Genomic DNA, 20485 nt, shown 5'->3' on the forward strand with positions numbered 1-20485 from the left:
GTGTTATTCCTATTTACGATACAACGTTCCTTTGGACATGCACGAATAGCGAAAGGAAAAGGCATTGCGGTGACAACAGCCTTTATGAAACACAGCGGCTGTGAAATAAAATATCTTCCCTGTAGGGAAATATACATAACGAATATACGACTACAAGTTGTAGACACTTGGCTGAAGACATATGTAAATTTGGGTCGGCCATGAACCGTGCTCAGATTGCCTGATGGTAAGGCGACAGTATTCTAAAGCAACATTGTATAGTAACTCGCAGTAATAAGAACACTGCAATATCGTATTTATTCACTGACACCGGGCACGTGACTTTCAAGTAGAATACTACCACACAGGAATATGCTTAGTGGATATACCAATACAAGTTGTAGACTCATGGTTGAAGACATATGGAAGTTTCGGTCTGGCGCCGGTCGGGGTGGCCGAGAAGTTCTAGGCGCTACAGTTTGGAACCGCGCGACCGCTACGGTCATAGGTTCGAATCCTGCCTCGGGCATGGATGTGTGTGATGTCCTTAGGTTAGTTAGGTTTAAGTAGATCTAAGTCCTAGGGCACTGATGATCTCAGAAGTTATGTCCCATAATGTTCAGAGCCATTTTTTTGTGGGGGGGGGGGGGGGGTCTGGCCATGAGTCGTGCACAGATATCCTAATGGTAAGACGAAAGCTCGCGATATGCGGGAGATCCGGGTTCGAGTCCCGGTCCGACACAAATTTTCTTTGTCATCATTCCACTATACAGCTGGTGGCTGTCCATATTCGCATCTGCCAGTACGTTCCACGTAATAGCACAGGTATCCAGCAGGTTCCTGCAGACGAGCAGATGTTGTTGTTCCTGCTGGTCACGACTACTGAAGCCCCATTTGCTGTGGTTGACTTTGCCTGATGATACCCCAGTTCTCAATCGGTTCAGCGTCTTTCGTGTCCTGTAAGGCAGGTTTGAGTCTCCGGCACATTCATTCGGTGAGCCTCAGACAAAGAATCTCGCCAAAGCTCCACTCGGCAAGTTCCGCGAGATGAAGTAATTGCTGTAGTTGTCTGCATGAAATTCTCTTTTGATCTGAGACTCGGTCGTTGCGGTTCGTGTCCAAAGAATGGATGTCTGAGGTCAGCTTCCGTTTCTTTTTTTTCCACTTCTGCAGCTGCTTTTCTGCAAAAACTCAGTGGCACTGCACCCTTGTTACGGTTACTGACGGGAGCTGGTCGTCGACAGCCTGTCACAATGTGTTCAGTCTTGTTAAAAGCTCTATCAACCTGTTTCACATGCACAAAATTTTGCCAGACGTGTACAATATTCTGCTGCAGAGAAACATAACGCGAGGACAGATGCTCGGAGCACTTTTGATTGAGCGCCCCAAGTTTTTTTTTTTTTAAGTTTTCTGATGATGCTTTCATCTTACTTCTTCGATGGGCTCTGAATGTAAGGAAGCGGTCCATCTTTTTTCCGTGGTACCTCGGAGCATCGCTGTGGAATAGTCATTCTCCTCTCCAGGTGACGTTCAGTTTTCTTTTAGCTTTCCTATTTCGTAGATGAAATGCACAAACTTGTGTCTTTCCGGAATATGGCCTCAGATGCTTAACATAACAGCACTTGGCCAGCTTTTCGATAGCTCTTGTCAGCTTTATCTGCACCTCCTCAAAGGTTTTGCCTTGGATAGTAATTGCTGTATCACCAGCATAAATAAGTACTTTAGTTCCGGAGCTAGTTGGATGACCGTTTGTGGAGATCCTAGGCACACTTCCCAGGGGGAAGTGTGTTCTCAGGCAGCAGCATGCTCATTCGACTCGAGGCAGCCGCACGGAGCACACAGCCATGCCGTACCGTCGCAGAAGATACTACAGGAGGAGCAGACTACCAGTGTACAAGACAGTGGATACATTCACAATCACACCAAATGAGACTGGTCAACAGGAGTTATTACAAGGACCAATTACTTTTGTTGGTTGCAAGATTCAATTTTCATGTACTACAACAGAAGTAGTTAGTGGCAATGCATGGCTAACAATTGCTATTGTGAGAGGTACTGACAAACCTCTTCAAGGATTGGAAGCCTACAATGAGAGAGACATAATTCTGGTCGTATGCCGCCATGTAAGGCGGGTGACCTGAGCGAGGCAGCCGGGCAACACGGGCCCTAGTATTACTAGGCCCGTGTTGCTGGAAAATCAAACTGTGGGTTGCGCAATCGGGGCTTAACGTGAATGGAATGGGAAGAAGCCCTAGTTACTGGTATATTATGAAGAACCCTCTTCAGAGTGGTTTGCCGAGTATGAATCTAGATATCCAGAGTAATTCAAAATTCCTTTTGGATGTAATATCAGTTTGAGGACGGGATCATTTCAAAATCTTCCGCTTCACGGTGAACACACATCGAGACAATGAGCTCTGACCTATATGCCGTAGGAGCAGTGGTATGGACAACGTTTCGGATTGTTTGTATTGTATTGTATGGAACTGAGGACCTAGAAACGACGGAGAGGCTTCATCCCCGCCGTAGCCCTCAGTGGTTCACAACCCCACAACAGGCTACAGCAGTCCACTCACCCCACCGCCCCACACCGAACCCAGGGTTATTGTGCGGTTCGGCCCCCAGTGGACCACCCCCCCCTCCCTCCCCCGCCCACCCTCCGGGAACGTCTCACACCGGATGAGTGTAACCTCAATGTTTGCTTGGTAGAGTAATTGTGGTGTACGCGTACGTGGAGAAAGTGTTTGCGCAGCAATTGCCGACATGTGTAACTGAGGCGGAATAAGGGGAACCACCGCACATTCGCCGAGGCAGATGGAAAACCGCCTTAAAAACCATCCACAGACTGGCCGGCGTACTGGACCTCGACACTAATCCGTCGGGCGAATTCGTGCCGGGGTCCGGCACGCCTTCCCACCCGGAAAGCAGTGTGTGAGACCGAACGGCTAACCGGGCGGGCCACGTTTCGGATACTCTTCCTCGGGTTCTCTACTACGAGACGAAGGACGTCATTTTCAAAGTCAAACGTGCCTTGCGACCTTGAAACACTACAGCCAACCCTTCTAGTTTCGAACGTACCAGTTTCTCGTAGTCGGTGTTGCAGTCGGACGAATGTGTTACGTAATGTCATACTTACAAAAGCAACCCGCAGCGGTGCCCTCTTGCTCATCTTATGAGCGTAACGTGGAGTGGGAGAATCGCAAGTAATCCGATCTTCAAACTTATTTTATACTGAAACGTTACATTTCCGGACATGAGTTCCTTATCACAACTTCATCTACTAAGTTCCCTCAACAGCCCCCTACATCTACAGCTACATCTACATGATTACTCTGTAGTTCACAATGTACCTAGCAGAGAGTTCATCGAACTACCTTGAAGCTGTTTCTTTACCGTTCCAGTCTCAAACAACGAGCAGGTAAATCTAACTGAGCCGTGGCGGTTTCATCTTTTCTTCCCCCTTCATTTATGGTGCCCCGCTAGGTGGCATGAATTACCCTTCGCTTCCTGTGTGTTATCGGTGGCGCAGAGTCTTGAAAACACTTCGTAGCGTGGGAAGTTAGGAAGTGCCTGGGTACGTGGTGAGAGGGCAACGCCGTCAGCTGTGTGGGCCGTTCTATTTGTGCGGAGACTGCTTAGTTGCGTGTGTACCATTAGTGGCTGCATCGAAGTTTTCACCATGCCCTTCAGTGTGTTTCAGCTGAATTGTCTTCCCTTATGTCAGCTTTATGCGCTGCGTTTAGCTGAAATGATGGAATAACGACTTTTTGACGTAGCAATGGTTGGTATCGCCTGCGCTATGAAATTACTGCCACTGTGACACTGTGGATCTCAAAAAATGTTTCACCCACAGTAATTATTGTTAACCACAACTAGTGTGTTTGAATACGATTCGTTCAATGGTTACTGCTTGTTTCGAACTTGTAAAGGTGGCTGCTTGCCATCACAGGTGGTACTTGAAGTTTAGCCGGCCGGTGTGGCCGAGCGGTTCTAGGCGCTTCAGTCTGGAACCGCGCGACCGCTACGGTCGCAGGTTCGAATCCTGCCTCGGGCCTGGATGTGTGTGATGTTCTTAGGTTAGTTCGTTGTAAATAGTTCTAAGTTCTAGGGGACTGATGACCTCAGATGTTATATCCCATAGTGCTCAGAGCTATTTGAACCAATTTGAACTTGAACTTTTGCCTTTGTGTTACTTGTTTACGCCACAAGCTGTCTGGTTCTTTAAATCTTGTGGCTTTCAAATCAGAGTTATTTTCCTGTGAGCAGTCAAGCAGTTCATTGTTACCCTAGTTTCTAATAAACTTGGGTATTTAATGCTGTTAAATTGCTCGTAAGGTCTGTTGTAAGTCTGCTTTATTAAGTGGTTGTTTTTAACGCCTTGGGATATTTTCTTGGATTTATTATTTGATCCTTTAATTTTCTTAAGGAAACTTGACGAACTACTGTATGCTTTCCAAATTGTGTTTTACCTCTGAAATCTACGTGCCATAGAAGAGAGCCTTATTTGTCAATGCTATCAATTAACTAACACTACCTAGAGATAAGCTTCCTTTTCTCATGGAACTTTCAGTTTGACGCAAACAAGTCCTTGTCTGTGTAGCCTAGGTGACTGATTGACTGTTTTCTATTTCAATTTATGAGATTAACAATTTCACCATGTTCAGTTCAGCTGTTTTTTGGCAGACGTTTATTAACCCATTATTTTACCGTTTTATGTCATTAAGCGTTTTTTGCTCTCTGCAGTTTTGATTAGCATTATGGTTTGATTATTATGGCAGATTTGAAAATTTTATGGCATTAATTTATTAAGGCGTGAGAAAATTACATTTTCTTAACTTGTATCCTTCAGCTCATGTTTCAACTGAATGGCGATTGTTAACAGCTCTTAGTTTTACGAGTTGCGAATTCGCTGTTTGGGGCGGTGCTTGGCCGCGGGGACCAGTTGCTGTTATGCACCAGCATGGTGTTTTTTGGGACTGTATTTGGCCGCACGACATAACTTGAGTGGAGCTGTCTGCGCTAGTGTCATATTTATTACGGTAAGTTTGTTTAGCTTACGTTCTTATTATAAGCTCTTATATTAATATCCACATCAAAAAAGTTTTGTATCACCTCGGTTTCGAGAGTTCCGGAACCTGTACAGAAAATTGGAATATAGATCAACATAAACACAATTTCCGCCCTTTTTATTGCTCATAAAAACCTCACATTGCAAGATGTACCACCATACAGCGAAACCTTCAGCGGTGGTGGTCCAGATTGCCGTACACACCAGTACCTCTAATACCCAGTAGCACGTCCTCTTGCACTAATGCATGCCTGTATTCGAGTGGCATACTATCCACAAGTTCATCAAGTCACTGTTGGTCCAGATTGTCCCACTACTCAACGGCGATTCGGCGTAGATCCCTCCGAGTGGTTGATGGGTCACGTCGTCCATAAACAGCCCTTTCCAATCTATCGCAGGCATATTCGAAGGAATCGTGTCTGGAGAACATGCTAGCCACTCTATTCGAACGATGTCGTTATCCTGAAGGAAGTATTCACAAGATGTGCACGATGGGGGCGCGAATTGTAGTCCATGAAGATGAATGCATCGCCAGTATGCTGCCGATGTGGTTACACTATCGGTCAGAGGATGGTATTCACGCATCGTACACCGTTAGGGCGCCTTCCAAGACCACCAGCGGCGTGCGTCGGCCCCACATAATGCCACCCCAAAACAGCAGGGAACCTCCACCTCGCTGTACTCGCTGGGCAATGTGTCTAAGGCGTTCAGCTTGACCAGGTGCCCTCCAAACACGTCTCCGACGATTGTCTGGTTGAAGGCATATGCGACACTCATCGGTGAAGGCATATGCGACACTCATCGGTGAAGAGAACATGATGCCAATCCTGAGCGGCCCATTCGTCCTGTGGTTGCACGAAAAGCATTATTCAACATGGTGGCGTTGCTGTCAGGGTTCCTCCGAGCAATAATCCGTAGGTAGCGGTCATCCACTGCAGTAGTAGCTCTTGGGCGGCCTGAGCGAGCCATGTCATCTACAGTTTCTGTCTCTCTATATCTCCTCCATGTCCGAACAACATCGGTTTGGTTCACTCCGAGACGTCTGGACACTTCCCTTGTTGAGAGCTCTTCCTGGCACAAAGTAACAATGCGGACGCGATCGAACCCTGGTATTGACCGTCTTGGCATGGTTGAACTACATACAATAGGAGCCGTGTACCTCCTTCCTGGTAGAATGACTGAATGTGATCGGCTGTCGGACCCCCTCCATCTAATAGGCGCTCCTTAAACATGGTTGTTTACACCTTTGGGCGGGTCTAGTGACATCCCTGAACAGTCAAAGGGACTGTGTCGGTGATACAATATCCACAGTCAACGTCTGTCTTCAGGTGTTCTGGGAACTGGGGTGATGCAAAACTTTTTTGATATGTGTAAACATTTTACGCCTCCTGAAATGGGTAATATTATTCAATTTATGATTATTCTTCAGACTTTCTGTATCAGATTATCACAGCCTGGACTTATTGTGCTAATATTTGGTAAATCTGAGCTTATTTTCTCTAGCGGTCAATGCAGAAGATGTTTTTCTAATTATTTTACCATCATTTCCGTATTTTATTCATTCCACGCATGTAAAGGAAGATCTTGCTGGACTGTAATTGTTGACACTTAAATTAACGTACGGACTCTTGTACCTAATTATGTGAAGTAGAAAAGAACCAAATATTTTCAAATGTTTAGCGCTAAAAATCATGTCTGAAAAAATAAGTGTCCTGTATGCTAAGAAGGATGTTTTAAATGAAAAAAGCATATTATTTGTATTTAGAATGAACAAAAAATTCTAAGGCACATTGTAATATTCAAATTGATGATTTTTAGTTCCACATTAACGAAAGATTAGACAACTGTAGCCAAAACATTCTCATTAGACATGAAAAGAAGCTAAGCAAACTACAATGCCTTCTAGCTGTAGAATCATGTTATCCGCCTAGTTTTAAAAAAAGCGATCGTAAATTCTATGACAGGGTTTTATATAAGACTGACATTAACTTTACAAAAGCTGAAATGTCGTTACTGGAGAAAGGCTTAAAGTATAATGCCATGCCTCAATTATCTAAGGAAAATGTATTTGAAAATTTTCTTGTTGATTTAAAATCAGGCCTAGACAGTGGACAGTTCCCGTCAGACTGCATTTTCACATGATGTTTGTAATACTGTCAGCAAAAACCTAACCAGTTCTAATAAAATTTGTTAATTCCGACAAAAAACTAATTAAAACCATAAATATCAAGCATGTAGGAAAAGATGATTTGGTAACCATTGTCATTGCTGGCAAACAGGAATATGTTACAAAAACTCTACATTTCTTTCAGGAAAACGACATTTCCGAGCTACATGAGGACCACACGCCAACTTTGCAGAAAGAGGCCAGAACCGCTATTAACGATGCCAAAGCTCTTAAACCTTTTCAAGAAAAGCAGCTAATCAACATGAATCCGTAGCCGCCTAAGGTACGAGCTCGGTTTCAAGTTCATAAAAAAAGACTATCCAATCCACCCCATTTCCAACAGAACGAACAGTGCCTATCACGACTTAGCCAAATTCTTGCAAGATATATTGGAAAATCGTTCGTTTTCCACAGCAGTTATTCTGTTTCCCATAGTCAAGACTTAGTTTATAAAATTAAAGACTTTCACTGCGATAAAGATACGAAATTAATTTCGTTTGACATTAAAAATCTTTCCGCAAATGTGCCGGTATTTGCAACCTTAGACATAGTAGAAAAAAATTTACGTTCTTTCAAAACGATTTATCTGATGAGCAAATCACCGATCTTATAAATTTACTTCGTTTTGTTGTGAAATACAATTATTTTGAGTTTAATGGAAAATTATATCAACAACTAGATGGCCTTGCAATGGGGAACCCCTTAGCAGGAATCCTTGCAGATGTGTTCATAAATTCCTTAGAAGTAAAATTTTTCAATAATTTCTCATCGTCAGCTATAGCCATTCCTTCATACGCTAGATACGTCGATGACATCTTGATCATTTACAAAGGACCCAACGACAGTACTGATCGACTTTTTAATATGATCAACGAATTTCATGGAAATATTTCTTTCTGCTGTGAACTCGAAAATGAGCTTCGGCAGTTTTACTTTATAGATCGCACTCTTGCGACAGTAAACGACAAAATTAGTTTCAATATCTTGCGTAAAGAAACCAGATCTGATCAAATTATGCCATTCACTTCAGTACACCCGCATTCCCATAAGATGGCCTTTTTTCATTCAGCTATTCACAGAGCCACCTCCACCCCCCTTTCTAGTAAAAATCTCAATTCTGAAATCAGTCTGATTAAAACTGTTGCTGACAATAATGGTTATGATCCTTCTACAGTAAATACTATTTTTGGTAGGAAAACCAATAAGAGAATCACCACGCTAGGCCTTTCTAATAATGAACCTAATGAAAAGAAAAAAATTGTGTATACACCATTTCTGGGTCCAATTTCTTACAGGATACAGTGTCTGCTTCAAAATAAATGTAACTGTAGCGTAGCCTTCTCCGCTAATAATTCTTTAAAAAGTAACATCATACATAACTTGAAACCTACGCTTTCCCCTTTGCGAAATTCTGGTGTTTATAAAATTATTTCCGCCATTACATAGGCCAAACAGGCTGAGCTATTTAGCTAAGATTCAAGGAACACCTTCTAGGCAAAAAAGGCACCAATGTTCACAATTCAACATTCGCTGACCATTTCATAACCACAGGGCATAATCCTAAAGATGTAAGAGACGTCCAGATATTACACTCAGAGAAAAAAGCTTTAGGCTTAACATCTTAGAAGAGCAAGAGATTTTTAAACACCTACTTCCGAAGGACGGTCTCATTTTTAACGAACATTTGCAATTAGGCAACGAAAACTTTTTTCACGGTATAGAGCCGCTAACTAAAACTCGTCTGAATGCCGATACTCTCCTCAGTGTAGTCTCTTAAACATCGTTTCCCCTTCCATTTTCATGTTTTCTCTGTACATTACTTGAACTGTATTTTCTTTTGTAAAATAAGTCTGTTATGATATGTTGTAACTTTCATGCATTGTATAGTGGGACGCGAAATTGAAGCGTCACCCATCCACCAGTGTCAGCCCAGTTTGCAGGTGAACATAAGTTTAATTTAGTGTTTTGTTTATGTATTTTTAAATATTTGTAGTGTTTGTGAATTATCTAAAGTTCTGTATTTATTTTTACGTTTCATGTACGGAGAGGGCGGCGCAACGAACGGAGACAGCATGTTCACTGCCGGGACCAGAGAGAAAATTGCTGGCCACTATACGTCGCGGGTCGACAGCCAATGAGCAACAGAAGATCCTGAAACCGAGTTGTTGCGTCGCGCTTCTAAAAACTGAAAAAATAAGAATATGTAATGTTTCTACAACAATGACGTCATAGAAAGTTTAATCATGTTGTAAATGTTCAGTCCTATCTTGTCAAGGCTCACGTTCACGTCTATATGTAGTATATATGAAGATAATAAAGTAGTGTATACTACAAAAGTTTAAATACGTGTTCCGAGAATTTATTTATGAAGAATTATATTCAGGAAGAAGTATTACTGATTTATTTGAAAAGATTATTAATTTTTGACAACGTTCATCGCGAGTTTGAGTCTTAAAAGTTTATTCAATGTGGTTTTAATATTTATTAAAGTAGATAACTTGCATTAATATAATTTCTGAGAAGAAACAAACTACATCTAAATTGAATAAAGTTTGCGCAAACCAATTGGACTGAGTGACGTAATTCTGCGCATACGACTCAAATGATGATGTTTTAATTACAGTTTCGTTCAAGAACCATTCAGAGACAACTTTAAAAAGAATTTAAATAATTTTGAAGTGTTTTGTAACTGACGAAGGTGACGAAGTCTGCACATGGACATATGTCAAAAGAAAATCATTTATACAAAACTTACGTCGTTACACTACAATTGGTTCCTGTTGTTACCTGTAATGTTTAAAATTGTATTTGTTATTGGTTACTTGCTTATGGTTTGCGGTCTTTGATCAGTGACTTAAACCAATTATTTGTGGAAAAAAAAGAAAAAAATAATAGTCCTGCTCTTTGGCATGGTTAATTTTGTATTCGGCTCTTAGCGAGATGTGTTCTATAAATAAATTTGAACTTTCAAAGGAAAAATGACGTGACTATAGTGGGTCTGACCGTCCATTTGTCATTTTCCTTTCCCATCTTATGTAAGGGGATTTCACGAACACTTAAATCTTTCTGTGCGAGCTCTGATTAACCTTAAATCATTGTGATGATCATTCCTTCGTGTGTTGATGTGCGCCAACAAAACATATTCACACTCTGAGGAGAAAGTTGGTGATTGAAACTTCATGAGAGGATTCTGCTGCAACGAAAAAAGCCTTTGTTTTAATGACTGCCACCCCAATTTACGTATCATAACTGTGGCGCTCTCTCTCCTATTTCGCAAAAATACGAAACGAAACGGCCTTGTTTGAACTTCCTGTCGATCCTGTCGATGTGGATCCCACGCCGCACAGCAGTACTCCACAAGAGGGAGTACGAGGGTAGCGTAGGCAGTCTCTTTAGCAGATCTGTTCCATTTTCTCGGTGTTCTGCCCATAAATGTTAGTCTCTGGTTTGCGTTACCGACAACATTGTCTGTGTGATCGTTCCAAGTTCAGTTATTCGTAATTGCAATCCGTAAGTTTTAGCTCAGTTTACAACCTTTAGATTTGTATGATTTATCGTGTAACCGAAATTTTTCGGATTCCTTTTGGTATTCGTGTGAATTCCTTCACACTCTTCATTATTTAGAGTCAACTGCCATTTTTTGCACCATTACAGATATCCTGTCTAAATCGTTTTGCTATCTGTTTTGATCATCTGGTAAGTTCATTAGATGGTAAATGACAGTATCATCAGTAAAACATCTAAGAGTGCTACTCAAATTGTTTCCTAAATCTCTTATGTAGATCAGGAACAGCTGAGATCCTGTAACACTTCCTTGGGGAACACCAGATATTACTTCTGTTTTATTCGATGTTTTTCCGTCAGTTGTTACGAACTGTGACCTTTCTGAAAGGAAATTACGAATCCAGTCGCACATCTGAGACAATAGTCCTTTGGTTAGAAGTCGCTAATGAGGTAAGGTGTCAAAAGCCTTCTGGAAATCTCAAAATGTTGAATCAGTTTGACATCCCCTGTCAATAGCACTCGTTACTTCGTGAGAATGCGGAGCTAGATGTGTTGCACAAGAACGTTTCCTGAATCCGCATTGGCTGTTCGTCAATAAATCGTTTTCTTCTAGATAACTCATAATATTCGAACACAGTATATATAGCAAAATCTTACTGCAAGTTGACGTTAGCGATATGGGTCTGTAATTTGACGAATTACTTCTATTCCCTTCTTGGATATTGGTGTGACTGGTGCAACTTTCCAGTCTTTGGGTACAGATATTTCAAAGAGCGATTGGTTGTGTATGATCGCTAAATATGAGCTACTGTATCGGCTTACTCTGAGGGGAATCTAACTGGTATACAGCCAGGGCCGGGTGCCTGTTATAGGAATTTAGAATCAGCCTGTAGGTGTGGAAGGCAGTACGCTATTTGAACAGTATATGAGTCCTCCTCCACTACTGCTACTGCAATGGTGTCTACATTATGCCTCATTCAAAAGTTTTTGAATTGCATCGTTGTCTGAAAAATACACAGATGACAAGCCTTTGTAATTTCACATGGTATCCTTTGTAGGCTCCAGGTAAATAGTACCTACTGTTCCCTGCGATATTTCATAATAAAGTGTTGCAGCCTTCCAGTGTATCAGCCCTCTCCATTAGTAAGTCTTGGTTTGATTTACGCTCTTTGCTCTGGGAATTCCTGCCTGATACCTACCACTATGCGAAAATAATGTCTGGCAATGCGCCCGCCGTTCCTCTGAGGAAACCCCAACGTGCACGTGTATATGATTTACTAACGGCAGTTTCCTGTCTTACGAATAAGAATTTCTTTGCGCGGAGAGCCAACGCGGGATTATATCTCTAAACTTAATGGCAAAATACTTGGAACTGGCTTCCCAAGCCAACTCTGCCGCACGTGTAACATTTCGTGTACTACTGATCTCATTTTGTAAGGAAAGAGACTCTTACATGCCGCCGTTGGCTGATGCACATAGAAGGTTAATTCAGCAACCTTGTTGGGAAAGAATTTTTCCATCAGGCACAGAGAATCGATTCTTTACATTATATGAATGTGATTTTGATTATTCATCGCATGACGGTTGCAGAAACGCTTTTTTCACAATAAAACACAAGAGAATAAATTGCAGCGACGTCTCATAAAGAGGTGCGGAATACGTACACATCAAAACAAGTCTTGCATCATCTCGGTTCCGAGAGTTCCTGAACCTGTACAGAAAATTGGAATAGAGATCAACATAAACATCATTTCCGCCCTTTTTACTGCTCATGAAAACCACACATTGCTTGTTCTACAACCATACAGCGAGACCATCAGAGGTGGTAGTCCAGGTTGCTGTACACACCGGTATCTCTAATACCCAATAGAACGTCCTCTTGCACTGATGCATGCCTGTATTCGAGTGGCATACTATCCATAAGTTCACCAAGGCACTGAGGTCCAGATTATCCCACTTCTCAACGGCGATTCGACGTAGATCCCCCAGAGTGGTTGGTGGGTCACGTCGTCCACAAACAGCTCTTCTCAATCTATCAAACGGTTCAAATGGTTCAAATGGCTCTGAGCACTATGGGACTTAACATCTTAGGTCATCAGTCCCCAAGAACTCAGAACTACTTAAACCTAACTAACCTAAGGACATCACACACATCCATCCCAGAGGCAGGATTCGAACCTGCGACCTTAGCGGTCGTTCGGTTCCAGATTGTAGCGCCCAGAACCGCAAGGCCACTCCGGCCGGCCTCAATCTATCCCAGACATGTTCGATAGGGTTCATGTCTGGAGTACATGCTGGCACTCTAGTCAAGCGATGTCGTTATCCTGAAGGAAATCATTCACAAGATATGCACGATATGGGCGCGAACGGTCGTCCATGAAGACGAATGCCTCGCCAATATGCAGCGGATATGGTTGCACTATTGGTCAGAGGATGGCATTTACATATCGTACAGTCGTTACGGCGCCATCCATGACCACCAGCAGCGTACGTCGGCCCCACATACGGCCACCCCAAAACAGCAGGGAACCTTCACCTTGCTGCATTCGCTGGTCAGTGTGTCTAAAGCGTTCAGCCTGACCGGGTTGCCTCCAAACACGTCTCCGACAATTGTTTGGTTGAAGGCATATGAGACACTCATCGATGAAGAGAACGTGATGCCAATCCCGAGCGGTCCATTCGGCATGTTCTTGGGCCCATCTGTACCGCGCTGCATGGCGTCGTGGTTGTAAAGATGGACATCGCCATGGACATCTGGAGTGAAATTGCTCATCATGCAGCCTCCTGCGCACAGTTTGAGTCGTAATACGACGCCCTGTGGCTGCACGAAAAGGACTATCCAACATGGTAGCAGTGCTGTACGGGTTCCTCCGAGCCACAATCCGTAGGTAGCGGTCATCGACTGCAGTAGTAGCCCTCGGCGGCCTGAACGAGGCTTGTCAACGACAGTTCCTGTCTCTCTGTACCTCCTCCATCTTCGAACAACATCGCTTTGGTTCATTCCCAGACGCCTGGACACTTTCCTTGTTGAGAGCCCTTCCTGGCACAAAGTAACAATGCGGACGCGATCGAACAGCAGTATTGACCATCTAGACATGGTCGAACTACAGACAACACGAGCCGTGTACTTTCTTCCTGGTGGAATGACTGGAACTGACTGGCTGTCGGACCCCCTCCGTCTAATAGGCGCTGCTCATGCGTGGTTGTTGACATCTTTGGGCGGGTTTAGTGACATCTCTGAACAGTCAAAGGGACTGTGTCTGTGATACAATATCCACAGTCAACGTCTATCTTTAGGTTTTCTGGGAACCGGAGTGATGCAAAACTTTTTTTGATGTTTGTATATAAAATAACAGTCCCTAAATTTGAATCTAAACCTAAGATATTGCTAACGCAGGTCTCGTTTGCTCTTGAGGAAAACTCTTCAGCAATACGTTTTATGGTTTGTTTGTATTGCCGGTGAAATTTGGTGAAGTCAGTCTGACCTCACTTGTACAGCATATACTGTATGTGCACATTCCTCATGCCCATTTCTCGTTCTTTTCAGATCACTTGGAACAAATGGAAACTCCCACAATATGGCTGCCTGTCTCTGCGTCACACAGTCACAGTTGGGGGTTACGTTTCTCTCACATTTACAGCTAAATTCGCACGTCTAGTTCTCACACTATTGACCTCAGACCACACCTTCTGTGGTGAATCAAGTCTTGGTGAAATCACGTTGACGCACGAAGTGAGCTGACTGTGAGAATGTGAGCGAGGCGATCAGCAACGATTCAAAGGATTTTTCAGGGATAAAATTCTCTCTCTGCAGATATGGAAATGGTTCTGTATATGGTGGTCTTGAGCTAAAATCGTTAACCTTGACATTGTAAATGTCTTTGGAAACTGCCAATTTTATGAATATTTCAGTGCAGTGGTCGTCGAACTGCGGCCTGCGTCTTCGTGTGGCCGTCAGTTCTAAGCCGTATTTTATGTTAATATGCCTCTAACAACAACAACCGAATCCGTAAACGTCATTAAACATTAATTGTTTTGAAGACCGTACTTCTTCATGTTCAGTAACAAACAAAGATATGTTTGTTGTTGTTATTTTTGTTGTGGTCTTCAGTCCAGAGAGTGGTTTGATGCAGCTATCCAAGCTACTCTGTCCTTGCTTCTTCATCTCTGAGTAACTACTGCAGCCTACATCCCTCTGAATCTGCTTAGTGTATTCACCTGTTGGTCTCCATCCACGATTTTTACCCTCCAAGCTTCCCTCCAGTACTAAATTGGTGATCCCCTGATGTCTAAAAACGTATCCTACCAACCGATCTCTTCTTCTAGCCAAGTTATGCCACAATTTCCTCTTCTCCCCAATTCTGTTCAGTACCTCCTCATTAGTTACGTGATCTACTCATCTAATCTTCAGCATTCTTCTGTAGCACCACATTTCAATAGCTTCTATTCTGTTCTTGTCCATACTATTTATCGTCCATGTTTCACTTCCATACATGGCTACACTCCATACAAATACTTTCAGAAACGACTTCCTGACACTTAAATCTACACTCGATGTTAAAAAATTTCTCTTCTTCATAAACGCTTTCCTTGCCATTGCCAGTCTACATTTTGTATCCTCTCTACTTCGACCATCATCAGTTATTTTTCTCACCAAATAAAAAAAATCATCTAGTACTTTAAGTGTGTCATTTCCTAATCTAATTCCTTCAGCATCACCTGATTTAATTCGACTAATTCCATTATCCTCGTTTTGCTTTTGTTGATGTTCATCTTATATCCTCCTTTCAAGACAGTGTCCATTCTGTTCAACTGGTCTTCCGGTTTCTTTGCTGTCCCTGACAGAATTACAAAAATATAGAGACAGTAATATCTTCGGATGTGCTTAATTTTAGTTGATGAATTCGGCCATAAGCAAAGAATATTGGGTCGCTTACTTCAGGAGAAAGGGGTACTGGGGGATCAGGGGGTGTGAGAGGGAGAAATGTCTTATTGTTTGTTGTCCAGCACTGACAAATCACAGGCGTGAGTGACTCGTGCAGATCTGCATCAACATTTACACGGCTACTCTGCAGTTCATTCGTGACAGAGGGTTCATAGAAATATTTTCGAATTTTTATCTACCTTTCCACTCTCGAGAATCTCGAGAGAAAAACGAAATCTTAAATCTTTTTGTGCGAGCTGTGATTTCTCTTACGAGTATTTTACCATGGCGGCCATTTCTTCCTGCGTGAGTGGGCGTCAAAAAAACGTATTCCCATTCGGAGAAGATAGTGACTGAAATTTCATGGAAGTAACTCGCGCAACGAGAAACATTTTCCTGTTTAGTGGTTGATCAGCTGCTGTAGTACAAATTTTGACACGGAAGTAACGTGGATTAGTAAATGCTCGTTACAGAGATAGTCATCTTCAAATGTTATTTTATTTATGGCAAAGAACATTAAATTAATTAATGCAGTTGTAATATGCAATGAGCAGAAAAAAATTACAATCAAGACGTTTGGTGATCGTTTGTGATCGTTCTCGTATTGCATAATGCACTTAAATATAAGCGAAATTACTGCCATTAACATGCAGTCTGAAACAGAAGAGCCGACACGAAGGTTCCGAATGGTGCCACTTGTAACAATCAGTACATGCGCACCGGAGGCCAACTTACCGCTCCCTCACTGTATCTCGTCTATTGGCGGCTCATAACATACCAATTTATGCAGGGTACCTATTGGTGACAAGGTCGGTACATATGTGGTCTGAAGTGTCGCCCCACAATACCCAGTACTCCCTCCTGAGCAAAAAGATTTGACGACCACTGTTTCAGTGCATTCTCTAGCAGGAGTCCGGCGTACCTCACGTCTAGAACCTGAAGAAGCTATGCTTCTATTGTCGGTTCGGACTTAAGCGCTGATTTGCTTGTACATTAAGATTACAAGGAAACTTTGACGACTTAAAAGAGATCATTCATCAGAAACTGTATTTACTAAGACTCAGTCAGACTGTAGCACCACTGACGTGATAAAGATTCCCGTTTGCGGCCTCATAACTCAGGACTTTGCTCCAGGTTCAAAGTTTGACAGTAACTGCCTAACTTCTCCTCGAAAGTCAGTGTGTTCCTAAGGTTACAGCAAAATATTTAGGGTTTTTGTTGTGGCTTAAATATTTGTTACCTATATAGGTGTTGACTTCTATGTCTATAAGTCTGTTGTGGTTACGTTTCTGTGTTGGGTTCAATGGGGAAGAGCTTCCATTCTTACATAGTGACGACACCACCAGTGAAAATACCATATGTGAAGAGCCTAAGCATGAGGGTGTCTAAGATCTCTTGACAGTGTGCTGGGCGCATGGCTCTGAGCACTATGGGACTTAACACATGAGGTCATCAGTCCCATAGAACTTAGAACTACTTAAACCTAACTAACCTAAGGACATCACACACATCCATGCCCAAATCAGGATTCGAACCTGCGACCGCAGCGGTCGCACAGTTCCAGACTGAAGCGCCTACAACCGCTCGGCTACACCAGCCGGCTGCTGGGCGTATCAGAGATGTAGTAGCTGAAGAGTAGCGGAGACAGAATCGTGCCCTGTGGGAAAAAATTATTTAAACATCGAGTTGGCGCATTCTTGTTTTCTAAATTAAGGTTAAAATTTTCATTATTTAGCGTTTTAAAAAGACAGTAAGGACTCTCTTGCATTATACCACTTGAGGTACGCCCTGTTTTCATGCTGTTTCGTGTGCAGCAGTGAAGTCGACAAATAGCGATGACTTTCGTAGCTATTTGAGAAAGTTAACCTCGTAGGTTGTAATCGATTCCACTAGAGCTACGCGACCGCAAATAAGGAACCTGACCTTCAGTAAGGTTATTTTTAAACAGTTCTGGGTGATTACATTGCACACACAAGAGAAAGGAAGGAAAGAATCTGATTATTTAACTCGTAGTCGCTAGAAATAGGGTACAAACTGGAGAAGGGTGGGAAAGGAAACCGACCATGCTCTTTCCAAATGGAACCATCCTGACATTTGCCTTGAGTGAATTGCGGAAATCATGGTAAACATAAATTTGGATGGCCGGACGAGGATTTGAACCGCCGTCCTTCCGAATTCGAGTCAAGTGCCTTGCCACTGCACTGCTTCGTTTGGTGTATTGTGCACTTGTAGTTCATAGAATTTATATCGGGTGTTCAAAAACTGTGTCTCGTCTTTCTACAGAAGATATTGCTGATCAAAATAGGAGAAACGTCAAACATATGCATGGAACGAATACCTTTTGCGGTATGGAATCTTTCACTTGTCAATAGCCTTCAGAGTTGCGTAGACCTGAAAAGTCCCCACAGACCGACTGGTGAAACCACTTGACTTTGCGGTCGCTTACCTAAGAATCTTGGAAGTAAGGTAATAGATTCCGAATACTGCTGAATCGAAATGGGAAAACGTGCAACTCACAGCCGAGTATGGCAATAGCAGCTTACTCACGATAATGTTTTGATACGGAATTATTAATGAATAAAAATATTTGAGTTGGCACTGATCATTCGTGGAAACAAAAACTTCAACTGACTGAATAATTCAGTTACTTGAAATGAACTGCTGTAATTTTAAAATGATATGGTCGCTGGTTCAATTGTACTAATTCAAACAAAAAAATTATTGCAGCAATGGCGAATGTAATCTACAATTGTGTGTACATGTCGATTGCGTAGTTTTGTATCATGCCCGCTGACGCAAATATTTCCTGCAATTACTGAATTAGAACGTGGGAATCACTCATCTGAATAATGTTAATAGAACATTCGTAATATGCTCTTAAAAAATAAAAACAATTAAAGAAGACGCACCATGAAGTAATTGTTCGAATAAGATGGAAATTAGTAGATGTGTTGTATATGTACACGCAAACAAATGATTGCAATTTAGGATGGACTGGCTGATTTATTCAAGAGAAAGGGCTTCAGAAAGTGAGCAAGCAATAATGCACTGGTATTCTTCAGACCCTTATGCAAGCAGTCATTCAGCCTGGCACTGGCTTGGTTGATTTAATGATTAAAGGAACCAAAATATGAGGTCATCAGTCCCTTCTACCTGGAACAGGCAAGTCAACAAACTAAACACCAAAGAAGGGCCTAGAATGCGAAATCCAAGGAAAGAAACTCCCAACGTCTAGCGAACTACAACAGAGCCTAGAGAAAGAATGAGCTAGTGAAGAGCCAATGAAGAAGAAAAAATGAGGGAAGAAGAAAGGTGACAAGGCTCCCCATCGAGGAAGCAGCTGGAGGCCCCTAAAGGCACAAAGTGCCGAAAGAGACATACCCCTCCCCTCTTGTCAGAGGCACCACTCTCAACAATACACGGGGCGAGAGAAGCACACGAAAACAGACGGAGAATACCAAGTCGAACAGAACACGTGAGGAGAGAGAGAAGAAGATCAAAAGAACGCATAGGGCGGGGGCGAGGGCGGACTACCAAACCCAGACATCCAATGCTCGACTGGGACAGCGGAGGCGACGTGGCGTCCTGCCAACCCAACAGTGGGTTGATAAGGCTGAGGCATCCTCCATTAGAGTGATAAAAAAACCCCTTCACGAATAAACCGCAAAACCAGGTCAGATGCTGAAGCATCGTCAGGGGTAGCGAGTCAGGAAGATTAAGAATCTGCTGCAGAGTGGATAATCCAGCAAAAAATGTGGACTACAGTTAAACCAGCACCACAACGACAGTGGGGTCGATCCTTATGAAGCAGGAGATTATCATCAGTCAGCCCAGTATGGTTGATGCAGAGCTGGCAAAGGACGATGGAGTCCTTACAAGAAGCCCACATGTAGGGTCTTCATAAATTCTCTTTTGATGCCTGTAGTTTGTTTGGCATAGTCAGATTGTACCATTCCGTATTCCATATCCTTATAATTTGTCAGTATAATACCAGTCCAAGGTGTGGTTCTTTTGCTGGTAGCCAAGTAGGCCTGCATGTCAGTGAGTTCATTCCCTGGGATCCCAATACGACCCAAGGTCCAGACAAAACCAACGAGCATCCATTCATAGAATCATTACAGATGAGAAAAGACTCACCGGAGCAGGAACAGATGTGCTCCAGAGCTTTATATTTGGGTATCAACTCTGCAGTGAAAACACTGCAGCCAACTAGCAAGGAGTGCAGTTCATTACATATGACATGAATGTAAGCAGAGCCAGTGTGGCCAATAACGATCGAGCCATCAGTATATATTACTTCCGAACACTGGAAAGTGCCAAGAACAGAGAATAATTGGCAGCAGAGGACACCAGGCTGAGCCAAGTCTTTTGGACCCTTTGATAGGTCAAGACAGGGCCGTGGACAGAGGATGCACCAAGGAGGTGTATGTGAGAAGGCCTGAAGAAGAGGTGGGAGAGGGGAAGGCTGGCTTTCTGAAAAGAGGGACTGGATGTGGATGGCGATTGTACCACAGACCACTGTTGTGGGAGGTGGATCTCCGTATCTGGTAAGAGGAGACAGTAGTTTGGATACTCCAAATTAGTGGATATGTACTTCATAAGCAATCAGCTGTTGTGGTGCAGAACTCTCAATGGTGGAACCCCTGCTTCTAATAGGAGGCTGATCATGGCACCAGTCCAAAAGGTGGCAGTTGCCAGCCATACCCCATAATGGTGTATCTGATCCAGCATCTGTAATGTCGAATGTGATGCAGAGCTGTATGCAAGATTCCCTTAATCTAGATGGGAGTGGACCAATACTTTGTAGAGCCATAGCAGATTATGGTGGTCCATGCCCCAGTTG

Source organism: Schistocerca piceifrons, chromosome 4, assembly GCF_021461385.2.
Source record: "Schistocerca piceifrons isolate TAMUIC-IGC-003096 chromosome 4, iqSchPice1.1, whole genome shotgun sequence".
NCBI lineage: Eukaryota > Metazoa > Arthropoda > Insecta > Orthoptera > Acrididae > Schistocerca > Schistocerca piceifrons.